This window comes from Myotis myotis, unplaced genomic scaffold (genome assembly GCF_014108235.1).
Source record: "Myotis myotis isolate mMyoMyo1 unplaced genomic scaffold, mMyoMyo1.p scaffold_m19_p_3, whole genome shotgun sequence".
In the NCBI taxonomy this organism is placed as follows: Eukaryota; Metazoa; Chordata; class Mammalia; order Chiroptera; family Vespertilionidae; genus Myotis; species Myotis myotis.
Window position 1 is genome coordinate 184721866 of NW_023416335.1, and position 22881 is coordinate 184744746.

Genomic DNA, 22881 nt, shown 5'->3' on the forward strand with positions numbered 1-22881 from the left:
ATAGCACTTTATCATTTTAATTAGATGATCAATTATCTAGTTATTATCAGTAATCCAGCCAGAATCAGAATCCTATAATTATTCAAATTGCATTTTGTTTACATGTGTCTCAAAGCTCCTTTAAAATTTAGGATTGTGACCCTCCCTGGCAAGAACTTGGCTCAGTGGATAGAGTGTCGGCCAAAGGGTCCCAGGTTTGATTCCTGTCAAGGGCACCTGCCTCAGTTGCAGGCTCCTCCCTGGCCTGGGTTCTGGTTGGGGCTCATGCAGGAGGCAACCAATGGATGTGTTTCTCTCATATCAATATTCTCTCTGTCTTTCCCTCTTTCTTCCACTTTCTCTAAAAAAAAAAATCAATGGAAAAATATCATTGGGTAAAAATAAAAAAATAAAATAAAATTGAGGATCCTTATCCCTCCTTGTTTATCCTTACATCATTTTAAATATATTTTTATTGAATTTTTGGGGTTACATTAGTTAATAAAATTACATATGTTTCAATGTGCAATTCTATAATACATTCTTTGTATATTGTATGTGTTTATCATCTGAAGTCATATTTTTTTGTAACAATTTATGGCGCCTTTACCTCTTCTACCTGCCCCACTCTCCTTTCCTTCTGATAATCACATACTGTTGTCTGTGTATAGGTGTTTTGTTTTGTCTTTGTCTTTTTTTATTTTTTACTTTTTGCTTAACACCTTCACCCATTTCACCTAGAGCCCAACCCTCTCCCCTCTGAACAGCTGTCAGTCAGTCTGCTCTCTGTATCTATAAGCCTGTTTCTGTTTTGTTTGTTTACTTTGTTCATTAAATTCCACATATAAGTGAGATCAAATGGATTTTATCTTTCTTTGACAGGCTTATTTTACTTAGTATAATACTTTCCAGGTCCATCCATTCTGTTAAAAAAGGTAAGATATCTTCCTTTTTTATGGCTGTAGCTAACTCTTCCAGTACTCCTTACATCAATTTTCTCTTATTTTTTTAAGAAGCAGACGTCATTTGTCTTGTGAGGTATCCCACATTTTGTATTTTGTTAACTACATTTTCATGGTAGCATTGAATGTGTTTCTTTGACCTACAATTACCATAAACTGGAAATGAGATCTAGAGACTTTATTAATTTTAGGTTCAATATTTTGCTATTTTTTGAAATGATGTATTTTTTATTTACAAATTGTGACACATCAACAATTGTTTCCATTTTTGTAATAATAAAATCAGTCACTACATGAAATTGTCAGTCTGACCCATCTTTTATAAAGATTCTTATTAGGTGTTCCACATTTTTCATTGCCAATCATCCCAGTTATATTTTTCACATATCTAACTTTAAGATGCATATTCACTATTTCGTTGCATTAATGTACTTACCTACTTGTGAATTGATACAGCATAGTTTAAATTATTCTGATTTGTAGCAGAAAAAATTTTAAATCACTGCTTAAGTTCCAAAATAAATCCCACTATAACTGATATAATTACTTCAACTTGAAAAATATATAGCCTATGCCCACATTAAGGAGATTTTTATAACATATAATAAGTACATATTTTGCATATGGTATATTTATTTGGCATGCATCTTATCTAATAAAAGAGAAACATGCAAATTGACTGTACCTCTGCTACAGTCACAAGCCACACCACAAGCCACGCCCACAAGCCAATCAGGAGCAAGTATGTAAATAAACCCAACCAAGATGGCGGAGGCCATGGAGATGGAGTGACCAGGAGGCTTGGGGTGCCCCTGGAGATGGAGGAAGCCAAGCTTCCCTCCTGCCCTGGCTGGCTGTGGGCTCCGCTCAAGGTTACAAAGTTTCAATTATGGAAGATAAATAAATCCCAGATACCTGATTCCAGCCCATGTGGCCTCCGCTCAAGGAGGGTCTGGGAGCCTGGGTTGCCCAGGGCCTTGGCCAGCCCAGCAAACAGTCATCAGCCACTCACCCAAGTTGGCCAGGCACCCCAGCGGGGACCCCCACCCTGAAGGGGGTTTGGCCAGCCTGAAAACAGCCTGCAGCCCCTCACCAAGGCTGGCCACACCCTCATGGGGTTAGGGTCCCTGCTGGGGGGCTTGCCAGCCTTCAAACAGCCCTCAGCCCCTCATGCAGGTTGGCCATACCTTCATGGGGTGAGGGTCCCTGCTGGGGGGCTTGGCCAGCCTGCAAACAGCCATCAGCCCCACACCCAGGCTGGCCAGGCACTCCAGCGGGACCCCTCATACTGAAGGGGTTGTGGTCAGCCTGAACACGGCCCTCAGCCCCTCACCCAGGCTGGCCACGACCCCCAGTGGGGACCCTCACCCCATGGGGGCATGGTCAGCCTGCAATCCACCACAGGTCACCCCATGCCCCAAGGGAACCCTCACCCTGATCCGGGACACCCTTCAGGGCAAACCAGCCAGCCCCCACCCATGCACCAGGCCTCTATCTATAATAATAAAAGGGTAATATGCTAATTAGACTGGGAGACCTTCCAGGAGACCTTCTGGACCTTTTCTGGACAAAGCCATGGTGGCGGGCCTAGGTAGAGGTGGTTAGAGGCCAAGAGGGGAGAGCTGTTGTGGGTTATCAGGCTGCTGCGGGGCAGGGCTGTTGTGAGTAAGCAGATCAGCAGGGGGGCCAGTTGGGGGCAAGCAAGCCAATTGGAGAGGGTGCAGGCCGGGCTGAGGAACACCCCCTCCCCTGTGCACAAATTTCGTGCACCAGGCCACTAGTACATATATAATAGAAAAGCCCAGTATATATAGAGTGCCCCTAAAATGTATATGCATATAATTTTTGAAAACTGAATTGATGTTTCTTTGTTTTGAGATTTAACCCATTGGAATTAATAATTATTCAGAGTGTGTATACATTTTGGGACACTGTGTATAAATTATTGTATCATTTTATTTTATGTTATTTTTTATTCTGTCCTTGTTACACCACAGCTGTTCCTAATGACAATGAGATCATTATTCCCATTATGATTTAAACTGATTATTACTGGTATAAAGAAAATCTATTTAATTTTGTATATATTGTCCAGACACTTTAGTAGACTTTCATTAGTCATAATATTCTTGATAATTTTAATTGTAAAATATAAAACTCTGCTAATAATGATAATTATTTCAGTCAACATTTAAAATATTTTTCTGATATCATAAAATTAGCTACAACACTGAGAACAGTATTGAGAATTATTAGTTTTATTAAGCTTCCTTTTTGTTGTTTATTTAGATTTAATTAAGTATTTCTATTACTTCTGTTAAGTATGATGCTTTCTGTTGGTTGCAGGTATTTTTATGACATTTAAAATATTTGGAATTATACACTTGAAGCCTATATAATGTTATTAACCAACGTTACTCCAATATATCTCATTAAAATATTTAAAATGTTCCTTATAGTTAATTATTGAGTAAGCTTAAGGGCAATAACATTAGCAATAATCAAGAAGTCCTGCTTCTCCTTTACCTTGTCCTTTTCTTTATTCAGGAGGTAAACAAAAAGGGATGTAAGTCCTTTAAATATGTTTCTATGCCATCTGGCTCTATGTTAAGCTTTGTCAGTAAAGGATATTGGAAGTCATTGCAGGAGGGAGGGTATTTCCTAGTAGCTTGCAGAAAGCTGCTGTATTGCAGAGAGCCACAGCTCTTAACAGTATGTAGCAGCAGGCAGCAGGCAGCACCCAGCACCAAGCAGCTTCTCCCAGCACACCACTCTGGAGATTTTTACCGCAGAGTACCTCTGATGAGAACCCTCCCTGTGACACACTTCCCAGGTTCCCTCAAGGGTGGCTATATGGTGGCACTACTCATTCAGTGAGCATTGCCTGCGCTCTCTTCAACAGCTCTAATTCTCACTTAAGTGGTGGTGGTGGTGGTGGTAGTGTGTGTAGAGGTTCTTCCTTGGGCATCAGTCTCAGCCTGAGGATCCTTGGAGGACATTTTGTCCTGTCCAAATGTCCACAAAGACAGGCCACGCCAAAAAAGGTCATTAAAAGTTGGTCCTCTCTAAACACCTACATTTAGAAAATATCCCTGAGAACAGATACCCCATAATGCTTATTTATGGTTTTGATTTACATGATTAATGCATAAAAGTACTATCATATTTTGCCTAAATAATTGTGTTGTGGCTGTAGTATTGTCAATACTAACTTTTCCTGCCTTGGTAGCCTAGCTGGTCACGTCTCATGGGGTTGTGTGGATAGGATGGCATGGACCACATGTTCCCATGGATGTTTTAGATGGGCCTAAATGTCTACTAGTCCTTGAGGAGTACGGCTGCTCCAAATATCTGCTATTTCTATATTTTTAAAGTTCTCTTTACTTCTTCTAGCCAATTCTATGGGGCATTATTTTTTTCCAATTTCTTGCTATAGTTGATAACTCTTTTAAAAAAGAGATTTTTACCATTTAAAACCTGTGTAATTTCTTATTCCTGATTGGCCTCAACTGATATAATATGTATATAACTATAACTCATTCAACTTTATTGCTATATAGTGTTCTGTAATATGACTGCCCCATGATTCTTTCATCCATTCTTTTGTTTAATGGACATATATGTTGCTATTTTTTTCTATTACAAATAATGCTCTTATGGTATACTAATATAAACATTTTTCCAGAATATTAAAGAATTTCTGGGAATATATATCTCTTATACTAGAAAAGGATAATTATTTACCAACATGATTTATAAATTAGTACTTTGACCAGCAGCAAATGAATCTTCAGTTGCTTTATATTTAACCAATAAATGGTATTGTCAAACATTCAGAAATAATATCTGTCAATACAATTGATCCAAAATGTTTTACTGAAATTTTAATCTTCATGATAACTAATGTCTTTCAGTTATTTTTTATCTGCTTTAGAAGATCTATTTCTGTGTTTTACTCCATTTTTTATTGATTTGTTTGATTTTTCTTATTGATTTGAATAAGTTCTTCACATAGTCTGGTTATTAATTCCTTTTAAGTTATTTGTCCTATTAATAACTTTTCACTCTGTGATTTTTATTTTAATCTCTTTAGAACATGTTTTGATTGATAGAAAATTTAATTTTAAAATAATAAAATGTATTAAAGATTTACTTTAAAGTTAATAAAGTTCAAAAAGTATTATTTTATACCAGGGGCCCAGTGCACGAATTTGTGCACCTTGAAAGGAACTGTGGGCCTCCAGGCTGCAGTGGGCACTGGAGTGGGTCTCGGCTCATTCTTCGAGTCCCCGCTCAGCCCCTTCCAACACGGCCCCTGGTCCCCTGTCTGATGGTAGCCCTGCTCCTGCTGCCACCACCACTCCCACACACTGAGGGCACAAAGCAACTGGAGCCGGCACCAGCAGCTGGTGTAAGTGGGGCTGGTGTCCTCAGAGGGTGCAAGCAGCTGCTGCTGCCCCAATTGCCCCTCAGGGGCAAGGGGAGGTGAAGAAGCCCTCAGGGGCAATCAGGGACTGGCAGCTGCCTCTTGCACCCACTGACAGTCCCAAATCGATTGGGACTGGCACCGGATGCCAGCAGTGGATGCAAGCGGCAGCTCTGGCACCAACTGCAGGTATGAGAGGGGGTGGTGCCAGCAGTGGGTGCGAGTGGCTGCTCCAGTTCTGGCAGCGGATGTGAGTGGGGCCGCTGCCATCAGCAGGTGCCAACAGCGTCTGCTACCCCGATATCCCCTCAGGAGCAGGGAAAGGTGGTGAAGCCCTGAGGGGTGATCGAGGCCGGCAGCCATCACTGGAACCTGCTGCTGACACCAAGAGATTGGGGCCTGTGCTGGGTGCTAGTAGCAGGGGCATGTGGCAGCTCTGGCACTGGCAGCAGGTGCAAGTGGGCTGATTCTGGCAGCGGGTGTGAGTGCCAGGTGGGCTGTGGCACAGGGGAGCAAAGAATTTTCAGTAACCAACAGGGGTTCGTACCGATGACAGTGACCAGTGCCCCGCTGTTGTCTGGCACCCCCCCCTCACCTACTCCACCATTCCGCCATGGCCAATGCCCACCATGTTCCACACTCTGCCACCTGCTCTCAATACCTGCCATGTTCTTCATGCACCCCCTGCTGGTCAGCACACATCATAGTGACAGGTTGTTTGGTTGTTCTGCAGTTCGGTCTATTTGCATATTAGGGTTTTATATATATAGATTGTATTTTCAGGAATTTTAAGTCACATAAATTGATTTCTTTTAATATATTCTTATTGATTTCAGAGAGGAAGTGTGAAGGAAAGAGATAGAAACATCAATGATGAAAGAGAATCCTTGATCCATTGCCTCTTGCACGCCCCACACTGGGGATTGAGCCTGCAACCAGGTGGGCATGTGCTGGGCGTGAGCCCTGACTAGGAATTGAATCAGGATCTCTTGGTTCATAGGTAAACATTCAACCACTGAACAACACTTGACTGGCTATAAATTGATTGTTTTAAAGCTTATACTGCTTTTAGTGCTTGATATAAAGTGAAAACAACATTCGATTATTTTCCATATTGATCATAATTGTTTCAGCAGCAGATATTGTTTTTTCTTAATTTTCTACACTGGATTATAATGGAAGTTCTGTCATCAATACAATTTCCATATATTTATTGGTATACTCATTTTTCTTTTCTATTCTCTGACTTATTTATTATAACACCTATAATATAGTGTCTTAATTAAGCTTTGATTTTGAACGGTCAATAGGCATTCATTTCACTTTGTTCTAGGTATGTCTTATTTCCTTTTGATCATTTGCTCTTCAATATAAAAACATGAGTCTTTTTTCCATTTACATGAAAAACTTTGTTGGAATTTAGATACAAATTACAATGTATCTTGTTGAACAATTTGTTGTTTGTTAGGGTACTAGATATGCTAAAGTACATGTTATAGATATGTAGGTTGTTCTGTAGTTGGAGAATAAGAATTATTAAAACATTATTCATGTCTTGGTTTTCCTAAGTTTTTTAAGGCTTATTTATTTTGAAGTATTCTCATAATTCCATTCTGCTGTTAACATAGGCATTCCCTTTTGTCTCCTCAAGAGTCTTTTCTTAAAAATAGCTTAACCCCTGCCCTGGCTGGTGTGCTCAGTGGTTAGAATATCAGCCTGCACACCAGTAGGTTGTGGGTTCAATCCCCAGCCCAGGTTGGGGTTCGTGTGGGAGGCAACCAATTGAGCGACACATTGATGTCTCTTTCTCTCTCTCTCCTTCCCTCACTACCACTCTCTCTAAAATAAATGGAAAAATATCCCTGGGTGAGGATTAACAACAACAACAAAATCAAAACAGCTTAAACGAAAATTAATATCATGTTCAGTTTTCACATGTTCTTGCTTGAAGACATTAACAACCTCCATGGGTTAAACAAAAAAGCTTACTGCACTCTACTTTGACTAATACTGCTGCTTGGCGAAGTATAGCAGAGCAACTCTTGGGGAAATTTGGAAAGTCAAAAATTAGACATTGATAAGTTCTATGAGGATTTATTCCAAAATATGTTTTGCCGAAATGCCTCGGATTTATTTTATTGCAGTCCCAGTGGAACAATGTTTCCTTATATAATTTCTTCACTGATTGAGTTCATCTGGTCCTTTGTATGCCTGGTAAGAGTTGAATCATGTATTTGGAGAACACACATAATTGGAGAATAGTAGATAAGCAATACAAATGTTAGATGTGGGGGAAAATTTAAAATAAAATAAGACAACTATCATTTATACAGTAAACCATGAATAAATTGTTTAGAGGAAATGTAAAGCTGGCATAAAATATAATTACAGTAAAATAGAAAGCAGGCATATAAGCAAGGGACACCTTTTTGTGGTAGAAGAATAAAATCAAGAATTATATACCCATATTATAACTTTTCATAAGATCATTGCAATTCACTATTCTTTTTAAAAAATATATTTTTTTTATTGATTTTAGAGAGAGCAGAAGGGAGAGGGAGGCATAGAGACATAGATGAGAGAGACATCTATAGGCTGCTTCCTGCATGCCGCCTCCTGGGGGACTAGAACTGGTGACCTCTTGGTGCATGGGATGACACTGAACCAACTGAACCGCACTGGCTGGGCACAATTCACTATTCTTTCTTTATTATTATTTAAGTAAACTCAATAGAATTTGTTAAAATAGCACAAACATTTTAGCAATATACTTTAAGGTGTGTGTGTGTGTGTGTGTGTGTGTGTGTGTGTGTGTGTGTGTGTTTGTTGTTATTGTTTGTAATTTAAATAGATATACATATGGATTCTATTTTACATTGCATCATATTTATGAAAAAAAAGTCCCTAAAAGTAATTTTGTATTTCCTGATATATTTCATTATTGAAAAACTGTGCATTTCTTTGTTAATGAAATTTAAGTTATCGCATATTCTGCTCCATTTTGAGTGAAGTGGAATTTTATGTTATATATTCCTTTTGTGCATGTGGCAGTAAAACCTTCATTTAAAACTTGGTTTGGAGATAGTTGATCTTAGAGTGTTTTATGTGAACTATTTTAAATCAGTTGTTGACTTATCTGTTTAGTGTAAGTTATCTCAAGACCTGGATGTACTATGTCACCTTACAGATAGTTGGAAAAGTGAAGGAAGTTGAAGTAAAAGGGTAGAAAAATGTCATTGTAAGTAAAAAGCTAATTTGGTTAATGTGATTGCAGAATAGCTACAAGACATTAAAAAGTATAATTCCAATCAGTTACAAAGGTAAATAGAATCACAAAAATAAAACCAGACTTATATGTCAGGCTAGGAATTTAGAAATTTATTTATTACACTATGTATAATACACTTCTTTTGTGAAGACATATATTAACTAAATAGGTAGAATTTAACCAGGTACTTTTCTTAGGATATTTATTTAGCAATTTATAAGTTTAAATGTACTCTATTAGCTCCAAATACAGTGGAATAATACTCAATTAATATGACTTACGCTATACTAAAACTAAAAATATAATGTTATATAAATTAATATACAACTAAACTCATTATAGGTAGTAGGGAAAGGGAAAGCAGGGTGTTTAATGTTACAACATATTGTCTTAATTTTCTTAAACATTTTCAAGTTACTTGGGAAGATGTAACCATTCCTTTCTTTCTGTGAACTTTGATGCAAATGCAAATAAAAATTTCAATAATAAGTATGTAGATTTCTTTGGGGATCTAATGCAAATTAGGTATAACTATGAATATTTGAAACTTGATCATAGGTTCAAGTTCTAATAAGTGGTTTTAAGACTTTATTTTTCAAGAGCAGATTTAATTCTACAACAAAATTGAGAGGAAGGTATGAATATTTCCCATATATCCACTGTCTCCAGGAAATTCTGATATCTATATATTTCAAGAAATGTTATTTGTGCGATGTAATTTACTATTGCCTTATTAACAAATATTTAGTTCTCTAGTTTGATAAGAATTTATGTCATGTCAAATACAACTGAATGAAAATGTTCTCTATGTATTACATATGTGTGAAATTAACTATGCAGAAAATTATGAACATTGAAAAATAGTAGTTCTATTTGTTTCTACTGTGAAACGACCTTCTCAACTTATTACCATTAATTCTATGTTTCTTTCTTTGATTTTAACTTATATTAATCCTATAAAGGTCATTGCATATTATTCTAGTCAACACACCATCTGTCTAGTCATAACTCAATTAAATAGCATACAGAGATCTGATTAAATTTCTGAGAAAATGTGATATAGTGAAAAATCCATGAGTTTGAGTGAAAAATTTGTTACACTGACCTTCAGTTGAATTTTATGAGTAGTTACTTAAGACTATAGACTTGTTGTGGAATACAGATAATACTAATCTGTGTTTTTTGACTTGAAGTAGCCCTATAGTTAATTGAGGACAACAGACTCATAAGCAGGTAATTTCAACATAGCATGTTAAGTGTTAAATAATGAGTATAGGGCCATGGTCGGCAAACTGCGGCTCACAAGCCACATGCGGCTCTTTGGCCCCTTGAGTGTGGCTCTTCCACAAAATTACCACATGCGGGCGCGCACGTACAGCGCGATTGAAACTTCATAGCCCATGCGCAGAAGTCAGTATTTTGTGGAAAAGCCACACTCAGGGGGCCAAAGAGCCACATGTGGCTCACAAGCCGCAGTTTGCCGAGCCGCAGTTTGCCAACCACTGGGGAAATCGAAAGTAGACAAACATGAGTAATTATCTTGGTTCCGGTAAGGATTTCTAGAAGAGATGACATTCACCCAAAATTTAAAAAGTAAGGAATATTCATATTTTCCCATTTTATGCAATTTATTGTGTGTGTTTTTTCTATTCTTTAAAAGACAGATCTCTCCTACAGGAAAAAAAACAAAAACAAAAAAAAACAACAAACTGTAAATAAAAGTTTTTCTTATGTTGCAGTTAATGAGTTTGTAACATGATGAAGACTGATTATCTGCCTAGTGAGAGGCTATATTTTGTTTGGGATATGGAGAGTAAAAGATCAAAACTTGGGAGCTTTTCTCTTCAGCATTTTTTTGAGTAATTGATGGAGCTGGACTGGGGGCAGCCAATGAATTGCTTGTTTCCCAACATATGGAGGTCAGGAATTTTATTCTGTCCCAGGAAATAAACTAAATTAAATTTTCATTTTATATTTTTATATAGTTTCTTTTTTTATATACAGCATTTTATCCAAGTTACCAGAAAAATGTGAACGAAGAGTTGTTCATAAGACCTTAAAGTTTTACTGCATTGATTATGTTTTAGCCATATAGTAATCACTTTGTTTTCCCATATTTTATTTACATTGTTATAGAACTCTTGTCTGCTTTTTATTTACCTTACTGGTATATTACCACCTGCCTCATAAATGCTCTTTCCATCTAAGAGATCCTTGTTTATTCATATAAAAAGTATGTGTGCACAGGACTTGAAAATACTGAAAGCCCACAGAGGTGTTTTTCATGAAAATTACTGGCCTCTATTTTATTCTTTTCTACCTTCATTACTGCTTCTCAAAAAAAAAAAAAAAGCTGTTATTAGTTTTTAGTCCTTTTGATGCTTTCAATTTTCTATATCCATACTTAGAGTTTACATCTACTATTTTCTTTATTGATTAAGGTATTACATATCTGTCCTTTTCCCCTCTTTTCTCCCACCACCCTCCAATCATCCCATCACCCTCACCCCCTGTTATCTGCGTCGATTGGTTATGTTTATATGAATGCATGCAAGTCCTTTCGTTGATCTCTCCCTTTTACCCCCACCCTCCCCTAACTTCCTATGAGGTTTGAGCACCTGACCGATGCTTCTCTGTCTCTGGATCTGTTTTTGTTCATCAGTTTATGTTGTTCATTATAATCTACAAATAAGTGAAATCATATGATATTTATCTTTCTCTGGCTGACTTACTTCGTTTAGCATAATGTTCTCCAGCTCCATCCATGCTGTTGCAAATGGTAGGAGTGCCTTCCTTTTTACCGCAGCACAGTATTCCATTGTGTAGATGTACCACTGTTTTCTGTGGAGAACAGTATGGAGTTTCCTCAAAAAACTACAAATGAAACTTCCATTTGACCTAGTGATCCCACTTCTAGGAATATATCCCAAGAAACTAGAAACACCAATCAGAAAGGATATATCCGCCCCTATGTTCGTAGCAGCCTAAGTGCCCATCAGCAGATGAGTGGATGATATATACTATTTTTAAAGTTTTGATAACTTATCATAGATGATGGTTAAGATCAAATTACTCTCCCATTCTCTTGTGTCCCACCTTTAGAAATGCATAGCCATTTGAATGCCTCTAGGTTACACCTATACTTTTAGGTGGAACTTCCATCAATGTGCCATGATGATTTGCAGGTTTGCTAAGATATTGCTCTCATCAGCTCATGGACTTCCAGCTCGTGCCTGAGGTAGCTAGTGTCCACAGAGAGATTTTCTCCAGCAGTGGGTTAGCCTCATCCATTACATCACCATTACTGGCAGAGAGTGCTATGATGTGAAGAGGTTTCAAAATGATGCTCTACATATTCTTCTTCATTAATGTATTCTTTTTGATTTCTACATTATCTTCTCACCTCCTGTCATCTCTAGTGTTTCTTCAATGTTGCCAAGTTTGCTAATACCTAACTTCTATTCTGTAAGCATAATGAAATATGCACTTTCTCTAGATCAATTCCATAAGTCTAAAATCATTAAGCAGTGTTTACATCATTCAGAATAGAAGCATCTTATTAATTGTTTTTGTGGAGGTAAGAAGTATCCTATGATTTTACAATTTTTCAAGTAGAGCTCATTCTCTCTCACCTTATGCCGGGAGCCGGTCCATTCTTGCTGTTTCAAGGGACCTGGCATAAATGGCATACTGTTCTTAATATGTTTGCTCACCTTGGCACTATGTGTTTTAACCAAGGTCACCTCTCCGAGAAAGGTTGAATCCCCAGGTAGGGATTTTCCCCTGAAGTTAGGGAGGGAATAAAACCTCTTAACTAAGTGCCAGGCAGGTAATTAATCATTTTAACTACGAACAATCATGCTTAAGCTACATAATCTTTACTCCCTGGAATGGAGATAAGAAACCTTTGGAAATGAGATTGATAGGATTGGAATCAACTGGTATAAATACAGATGCAACAAGACAACAGGACACAGAACTTAGGACACAGAACTTAGAAGACAGAACTTAGAAGACAGAACTTAGAAGACAGAACCTACACAGAACCTACAGACAGAAGAACTTCGCTGGAGAGAATATGGCAAAAGATCCTGGACTGAACCTGACTACAGAAATTGGCAAGAGAACCTGACTAGAACCTGGTGACTGAACCTGACTAGAACCTGGTGACTGAACCTGGCTGGAGAACCTAGAGAGGGAACATGGCTACAGAACCTGGCTGGAGAACCTGGAGAACCTGGCTGGAGAACCTAGCAAGAGAACATGGACACAGAACCTGGCTGGAGATCCTGAACCAGAACTTCGCTGGAGATCCAGACCAGAACTTGGCTGGAGATCCTGGCTAGAGATCCTGGCTAGGCTGCTGATCAACTGAACGCTGTCTCCGTGTCATTCCTTCTTTGCCGACTCCGTCCACACCTTTGGGGACCCCTGGACCTGCTGGGGTTGGACCCCGGCAACCTTATTTTTCTCATTGCCTTCCATTTTATACTGCTGTGCTTCACTTCGTAATATATTTAATTTCTTCCAACATATGTATGTTTATAATATTGAGAAACTTTGTTTCTCAATATAATATTCCTGAATACTAGTGTCCCTTTGGAATACTAAAAATAATCACTACCAGGAAGGCAGAAAAGAAGGGATAGGAAGATAGATAGTAAGATGGTTCATTTAAGTTCAAATATATCAGCAACTACATTATATGGTGATTGGTTAAATTTCCTGGTTAAAAGATCATGAATTCAAAACAATAAATAATAAAATTGCACTCTATTCTTTTTATAATAGATACACGTAAACATAAGTATTTAAAAGGTTGAGGTAAAAAAAAAAAAAGAAGAATATGTACCATGCAAACAATAACACATTAACTCTGTTAAAGTGAAAAAAAAAATCCAAATCCAAAGAATTTGCAAAAGCAGGAATGAAATTTAAGTAAAATTTGGATTTTAAGAGATTATTATGTATCAATGTAGATTTTTCAACTGTAATTAATGTACCATTATGGTGGGAGAGGTTGGTGATGGGGGTAGGCTCAACATTTGGGGGGACAGGGAGTATATGGGAAACCTCTGTACCTTTCTCTAAATTTTGATTTGAACCTATAGCTGCTCTAAAGATATATCTTAATAAAAAATAAAAAAGTGAGAGAAAATAAAAATTAAGTTAAAAGGTTTTACGAGTCCTGAACAGGGATAAATTTTAGTAACAATTTACCTAATCAATAAATAAATTCATAATTTCAATGACAAAGTTCAATATAATTTTATCAGTAATTGATTAATTTATCCAGCATACCAAAAAAAAAACCCAGTAAACATATAGATGATTTATAAACCATGACTAACAAGTCTAACATAACTGTCATGTTTAGAATATTATAAGCCAAAAGTATATAGTTTATAATTATAGAGGACACAGATAATTTATCTAAAAGATCATTTCTTAAACATAAGAAAATCTCAAAAATTTTAAAGAATTGATATTTCCCAAAGTATATTTTCTGATCACAAAAAATTCAGCATAAATCATTTGATAATGATAAGGAGGCTTGTAGGATGTGGCTACAGCAGGGCTTAGAGGGAAATATACAACCTTAAATGCAGAAGAAATGAATAGCTGAAAAATTAATGATATCTACCAGGGGATTAGATAATATTCAAAGGCCATAGAGAGGAAAAAATTAAAGTAATAACAAATATGTGGTAATGAAGAATAAGTATCACTTTTATTTCTTAGTTTTCTCATTTGTATAAAAAAATAATAGTCCCTACCTCATAGAGTTTTCAGGAGGCTATGTGATATCTTACCACAGTACTTGGGGTACAGTATGTTCTTAAAACATGTAACATTTTTTATATCATTATGTAATTTTAAATCCTCTTTTCCATGACTCTTGAGAATTCTGTGGTCAAAATTTATTTAATTTGGGGGTAAGAAAATGAAAGGAAAATTTATTGAACTGCATGCTGTCTTTCAAATATAAGCTTATTTTAAATTTCTAAGCTTTTGCTCTTGCTGTTCTTTTTGTTGTTTGTTTTTTCCTGAATGCTTTTAATGCCCTTGTCTGTTTAGCATCTGTTGCTAACTATTGAAACCAGGCTCAAAAACTACCTTTTCTATGTAATATTCCTGACTCTTTCCCCCAATTATTATAAATATGTTCTCAATATATATTTATGATTGTAAAAGTGATGGAATATCCTGATGAAGTAGAAATAACTAGCAACAAACACAATTGCTAAAACATTACCATTGATTGCTCTTTGTATAATTTTATTTTCTTATGTTTTACATACTTTCTACTTTTCATATTTCAAATAAACAGCTTGTTTAGCTATTGTTGAATATTAAGTTGACATCTTTATTGAGCTATTCACAAAGACACCTGGATCTCTTTTCTTAGAAATTAAAACAAATTTACAACCCATCAATGTCTAGCAGGAGTTTAATTTGTTTCTCTAGCATTCATTAGCTCATTCTTTTGTAGGGTGAATTGTATCTTCTGTAGAAATTCCCATTAGAAAACAACTAAATAGACAATCAAAGTCAGAATAAATAATTGTATTTTTGCTTTAATTTATTCTCACATCTCACAAATACATGTGGTGATATTGTGGTTCATGCTTAATAAGCACCTAATTATGAATATACTGTGGTTTGTACAAGATAATGCATATTATTTAAAGAATTAAGAAAAAGCACTTAAAAAGTTAAATGATGGTTTCATTTAATTAAAATAAAGTGCCATACTAATAATATATTGAGACCATCAATGACCATGAAAAATATTAAAGGCATCTTATAGATAGACATGTCCCAATCCCACGATTCTACCAAAGCAAAAGTATTTTAGTTAAATGATAAGGAAGGTAAGCATTTTATTTTTTAGGCTTTTTATATGGAATTTAAAATGAGAACTTTAATTTAGTTGAGCTACATTTTTTAGTAGACTTCTATCTCTTTTTACTTTGCAATGCTAAATAGATTTAATGATTCCTATTCTATCAAACACTGAAGGGAATTTAGAAAACATGGGATAAATAGGCTTCTTTTAATATTGGCTACTTGACAGAGTTTCTTTTTCCTGTCCTCTAATTGGAATGATTCTCCCAGATGAAATTTGCACCTTAAATATTTAAAAAACATTGGCTTTTTAAAGGAAAATTATTAGATCAACAGATTAAACACACTTTTATTGCTACAACTGAATTTCTGTCGTTATACATAAGTTAAAGTTATACTGCCTCCCATAGGTTTGTGTTTGCTTGATCGTTTATTTCTTCATTGTGATAGTAGTTGCATGACAGATGCATTTGTTAAAACTTTCAGAACTGTACACCAAAAAATATATACTGCAGTAAGTGTTATCTTAATTCAAAATAAATAAAAGTGAGAAGCTTTTCTGTTTATAATGACAAATCTAGGACTATATATTTGCCCTTCCACCATGCAAAAATCAAAAAAGGGACTAAATATAATAAAAATAACAGTTTCAATAATGAATAACAGTGCAAAGCAGCGATGCCTGAGAAAGGATCAAGGATTGTATTGGTTTTCATCCTAGAAGCATTTCCTTTCTGTAGTGCAGGATGGGAATCCCAAACACAGTCCTGAAATCTTACCAAAGTTAGGATGTGTAGGTTTGGAAATGAAGTGTAGGTTTGGAAAGCTGAAGACACTGGAATTTGAGGAAGAGTACTAGAGAAGTAGAAATTCCTCAGTAAAAACAGTTTCAATATTTAAATAATGGTTATGTTGAGTCTTTCTTTGAATGTTGAGCTGTACATGCATAGGGTAACCATCTAGAAGCCTGGATAAAGAATAAAAAAGGGAGTGTAGACTGAGCAATTTCAGATTTCAGACAGGTTTGTAAGATACTTAAGCTTTTGACATAGTGGAGAAAGCTGTTTTAATAATTGTCCAAAATGAATGTCCTGCACTTTTTCATGCACAAAATGTCACATTCAATCAGAGAACAATCAGAGACTACCTCTGATCCAGAATAAAGCCCTTCAATTTTTTTTTTTAAAGAAAGGCAATGAAGTGGAAAGCTAAGACTCCAAAATGTCTCCCATTTGATAACTCATATTTTTTATGCCAATGATGAATATAAACTTGTAGGAAGTAGCCATGTGTCAATATTTCTACTTTTTCCAGAATATAAAATAAAAATGAAATTTAAAAAGATGAATTAATACTCAGCATAATTTCACTTGCCTTGGCTCAATTTACACAGAAAAAAAAATAACAAAACACTGCAAATATTTCATTAACAAGGTGAAATAAGAATGATAGGATGTTAGTTTAGAAAATTTACCGTTTTAATTTTTAATTTCCTATGACACTGAAATATTTTATTATTTCTCAAATAGCAAAATATAACAAAGCACAGAATCTTGGGAGTGGAAAATAATTACTGATCATTTGATCCAAATTCCTCCTGAACACATGAATCTCTTTTCTAACAGTAATAAGGAACTGATGATCTCAGTAGACTTGTCATTCCATAAGTGAATTGTTCTATTACATGGTTAGGCATTGAGCAGAAAGATATCTCCCTTGCTCTCTTAAAAATTGACTCTAATAAATATTTGTGTTTTATAGAAATATAGGCCAAATTTCACTCTGTTAACAAATGACTTCCCTTAAAATCTTTGGAGGTAATTGTCATAGCTGCTCTACTCTCATATTTTCTTGTCGGTAGGATAAACGCTTCTGGTTTCTTCAGCAGGTCCTCAGATAATACGATCATCTGAAATTCTTGTAACTTATTTTTGGACATATTTAATCCAAGAACAATTAGAGGGGATGGGAAATATGACTCCATAGATCACTCATGCTCTGCTCCCTTGAAAGGCTAGAGGGCTCCCTAGTTCTCAAGCAACTAAGAAAGGGGGCAATTTTTGTTCTACTTTTACAGATTTTTGAGGCAATAAGACCAAAATTTACTTATTTTTTATCACTCCCACTTTTTTCTCATAGTCATTTACCATGAGCAATTATAAAGACAAATTCTGATATGGTAAGGGAAAGTTGATTGAGCTGCAAATTATTCTTGAAAGTTCGGAAACAAGTAAAATAAACAGAAGCAGACCAGTTGAAAAATGATACTTATATATGGCGTTGAGATTGTGGTGCTTTGTATGTTAAATGTTTGCAGTGTCAGCTAAACAATGGATTGTGAGAAGTGAGAACCATAAGAGCTGCGCTAGGCCGAGCTTGTGTATGAACTGGTAAGTGTTTTAGGAACTATGTCCATCAAAGTTCACATTTCACTCTAAGCAACAAGGAGAAACCAGGTGGCGGCATCCACTTTGCCTGGATATTTCTTTAGTTTAATCATCCAGTTAATTAGGTACATTTTCTGTTTCACACATTCCTGCAGGTGACCATGTTGCTAGACTTTCTGTGACTAAATAATCAGTTTTGCCAGCCTCTGGTTTCTAGAAACATTTTTATCACTTTCTTTTAAACCCCATGGGCAGCCTCTTCAAAGTCCATTAGGCTTCTGGTCAAGGCACATTAGTATTTCACTCTCTCTCTCATTAAGAGTCGTTTCAGCTTCTTTTTATTTTCTGATGATAAAATCACCAGAAATCCCCACCATCGTTATTTGTTGCTACAGTTCTCCACATCCAGTTTCCCTTGATCTGTATTAGTTAGTTATTGCTGAGTAATATATTAACACTGAGTGTTGCAGGTTGAAACAATAAAAATATAGTATTTGACGCATTGTTTTGGTAAGCCAGGAATGCAGTGATAGCGTTTCTAGGAGGTTTCAGTTCAGTGTCTCTCATGAGGTTGTAGCCAACATGTTGTTTAGACTGTGGTTATCAGGAAGCTCAACTGGGGTTGGAGTGTCTGATTCCAGCGTGGACCAGCTATATGGCCATTAGCAAGGTCTTTCAGATTCCCACCACATGGACTCCACCATAAGCTCCTTGAATAGCTTTATGTCTTTTAATCTGATCCCCCTAGATCACGTTTTCCAGAAGCGAACAAGGTAGAAATCACAATTTCTTGTTGACCTAGCCTTAGAGATCACACACAATCATTCCTACAGAATTACACTGGTTGCCTAGGTCAGTCCTGTTTAATGAGAGAAAAGCATCAAGGCATAAATACAAAAAGGAAAGAATAATTTAAAACCGTTTTAAAATTTATTTATTTATTTATTTATTAAATATATTTTATTGATTTTTTACAGAGAGGAAGGGAGAGAGATAGAGAGTTAGAAACATCGATGAGAGAGAAACATCGATCAGCTACCTCCTGCACATCTCCTACTGGGGATGTGCCCGCAACCCAGGTACATGCCCTTGACCGGAATCGAACCTGGGAACTTTAAGTCCGCAAGCCGACGCTCTATCCACTGAGCCAAACCGGTTTCGGCTAAAACCATTTTTAAATTTAAATTCTTTATTTTGTAATGTATTACATGAGTCTCCTTTTTCCTCCATTGACCTCTCCCCGGCCGCCCTCAACCCCCAGCACATGCCCTCACCGTCTCCCCGTCCCCCAACCGTCTGTGTCCATTGGTTATGTTCTTATCCCCTCACCCCTCACCCCTTGCCTTCCCTCATAGGTTGGACAATCTATTCAATGCTTCTATGACTCTGGTTCTATATTTGTTCATCAGTTTATGTTAAAACCATTTTTGAGTTAATTTTGGGGGAATGACTTGGTTAATAGGAATATATAGGTGTTAAGGGCACACTTCTATAACACATGATCTGTATATTGCACTGTGTGCCCACCAACCAATGTCAATCATCTTCTCTCACCATATAATTGACCCTTTTTATCCTTTACTATCCCCCACCCTTCTTCCTTCTGGTAACCACCATACAATAAAACCATTTTGATGCTGCTATACTATCTCTATCTTATTCCCTTTCATCTTCATAGAGGTATACTTGACAAATAAAATTATAAGTTATTTAAAGTGCATAATGTGATAATTTGTTAGATGTATATATTGTGAAAGATTTCTCCCCATAGTGTTAATTCACTATCTCTTGTTCAGAGTCTGACAACAGTCACTTCATATAATTTGTCAAATTTTCTAGTTGCTTACAATGGGAAGGTAAATTCCACAGGATTTATTCCTTCATGGGTGGAAGTGGAACAAACGGGTACGTCGGAATATAGAAAGCAGGAATTTTGGACCCATACTTTTGAAATTCTGAACAAGCCTCCAAGGGAGAATTTTTAAATATTCTTGAATCTCTATCTGTAGTCCCTGTACGATGTTTGACCTCAGTATATAAGTTTTGGCGTCAGCAGCATAGAATGGCTTTTAAATTTATGGGGCTCAATGAGAGCGCCTAGGAAACAAAGAGATCCGATGACTGCGCTCCAGGGCATTCCAAATTTAGCACTTATGAATGAGAAAATTCCAGGAGGAATCCCGAGAAGTAGCAACTGGCGAGACAGGGAGGAAAGAAGTCCTTACTGTGTAGTCCACATAAACGGAAGAGAATATTTAAGAAAGAAAAGTAATGAACTGGGAGGTTTGAGAACTGGCTCTTGGATTTTAGAAGCAGACTCAAAGTAATCTTTTTACCCCAAAACTGGTATTAGAAACACACATAAAAATACTCGCTGATTGATTCAAAGGTGCTGCTTAATTGCACCGTTTAGTAGGTTACTTTCCTTTTTCCTTTCCTTGTAATTTCTCATTAAGGAATTGCGCTTGCTGCCACAGTCCTCTAAGCACCTTTTGAATCCAAGTGCTAACCTGGGGAGTCCATCTGCTGCCGCAGCTCCGTGGTGCTAAAGTGAAGCTGGCAGGAGAACTAACAACCAGAGAGGAATAGCCTGTGTAATGTGCTTTTCTTCTGCTCTGGCAAAAATAGAACCTCAACTTTGGCAGGAAATGAAAGAAACTTTGCATTTTGGTTAGCGTTTGTGCTTCTTGCCTCAAAATATAAAGTGGGGCACCCCCAGGTATCTTTTGGAGAATCACATAGTTTGCAGCACTGGCAGTATTTTCTTTTTTTTAGTGCTTTACTTAGAAATAAGGAAGGATTGGATCTGAGAATGATTATGCCTTGTAATATCATTAAAGCAAGTGGCTCACTCTTATGTGAAAAACACGCATAGATGACTATCAAAACAATGCAAACATATTTAAGTGTACAATTTGGGAGAATGTGAAATAGCATTTGAATGAACAAAAATTTTCTTTTTTCTTATATCAATCAAGATATATAGAATTTCAAGTGAATTTTTCAAACAACTATGATATAGTTTTAAGTGCTAATAAAATAATTTTCAGAAATTCTTGTTCAAAATGTCATATATCTGGAAGCCCCTAATACAGTTTTTCAAAGATATATATATATATATATATATATATATATATATATATATATATATATATATATAAACTATGTATGAATTAAATAAGAAAATGACAGAAACTCATGGTTTTAGTTCATACTAAGATTTACAGACAATGTGGCATCAAAATGTAGATAGGAATCTCTAGTAACTAAGACGAAGGAGCCGATCAGAGAAAAGTCACCTTTACTTTGACAGATAATCATTTCATGGCTTCTTCTCATAGACTACAAATTCCTCTGAATAAAAGTGCACATCATACTTTGTTTTTTCATAGTTTTCTTTTTAGGGAATAAAAAAAACTGTACATCTCTTACTATTTTCTCCAGTTTTTCTCAAAAATCAGGGCTTATATTAAATCAAAAGCAGATAGCACTCACTATTATATAGTTCTTTATCAAAAACTGAGATCAATATGTTTGAGAATAAAAAATATATATAGGGTATCCCCAAAAATGTATATACAGTTTTAAGAATTATTGATTCCAATGGGTTAAATCTGAAAAGAATCAATTGAATTATCATTTGTTAAGTGTGTATATATTTTGGGGGAATATATATATATGTGTGTATATATATATATATATATATATATATATATATATATATATATATTTGTTCTTCCCATTGATGGTTCTGATTATTTAATATTCTGGAGTTTGCTTATACATATAATTTATGGTAGAATAACTACTTCAATTTAAATTCTTCTATATATCTAGTTCAAAACTTCTCTTTTATGCAATTAACATGTTAGTCTGAGAGGTAGTCAGAATACTGGCCCATGCCATCATTTTTCTTTATTCTGACATAGATTGCAAATTTTAAAAATTGCCTTTGAAAGAAGTGGTATTGTAGCACGATATATTCTGGAAGTTGTAGGTTCACCAGAGAAAACTATAAGAGCTCTAGAGGAAGTTGTAGTTTTTCATATATTCAATCAAATCAGTTTAAAACAGAAACAGAGAGGACTGACCAAGAAGACCTTCATTATAGTAGAGGTGTTCTAAGTGGACATCTACAAGACTGGATGTGGTCTGAGATCTGTGCACATCAAGCTGCTCTTCAGAGGATGATCCAAGAAGAAGATTAGTTCTGCACTGAAGGTCGACAGACAGCAACACAAACCATGCATCCTGCATGTTGACTAATGCTTGGCAAGAAAAGAACTTGTCCAACAACAAATAAAAGTGCAGCCCTAGTAAAGCTTTGCATTATCAGCATCTTGAAGAATGAGAGGAAGAATATTCCTCTGAATTATATCTTGTGCATGATCTAGAAGAAAATTTCAAAAGGGAGTTTGACAACCTTAAAGTATGCAGAAAGACATGTATGCTACAGTAACATAATGCCTATAGCTACATTAGGTAGTCGCATGAGATGAAAGGGATTTAGATAAGGTAAAACAAGACTACATTAGAATCTACATTAGGAGTTGTTAAAAGAAAATAAAAAGCTTCATAATATTAGTAGTGCAGGTAATATAAAGAACTTGAGAGCCCATTCAAGGTTGCAGATAGAAATGATTGAGAAAAAAATGATGAGATTAAATGTATTGACTGTAGAGGAAAGTTAATATAGTAACTATATGTGGTGATGGATGTTTCTAAGAGGTCAGAAAAAAATTAATAGCATCAATAGCCAAATCTTTTTCTTATGCTTCTTAACTAAGTTTTTACATTTTTAAACCTTTTAGTTTTTTTTTTCCTGTTTATTCTACTTTCCTGGGTCACTAGTCCTATTATATAGAGGCCAAATTATTTTGCTTCCTTCTAACAATAGTATAAACTTTCTGTCTAAATAATTTAGTAGATACTTTTTTTTTTAGTTGCTTAACTTCCAAATCATAATCTATGACATTGTACTTCAAATTATAGATATGTTTTCCATATTTA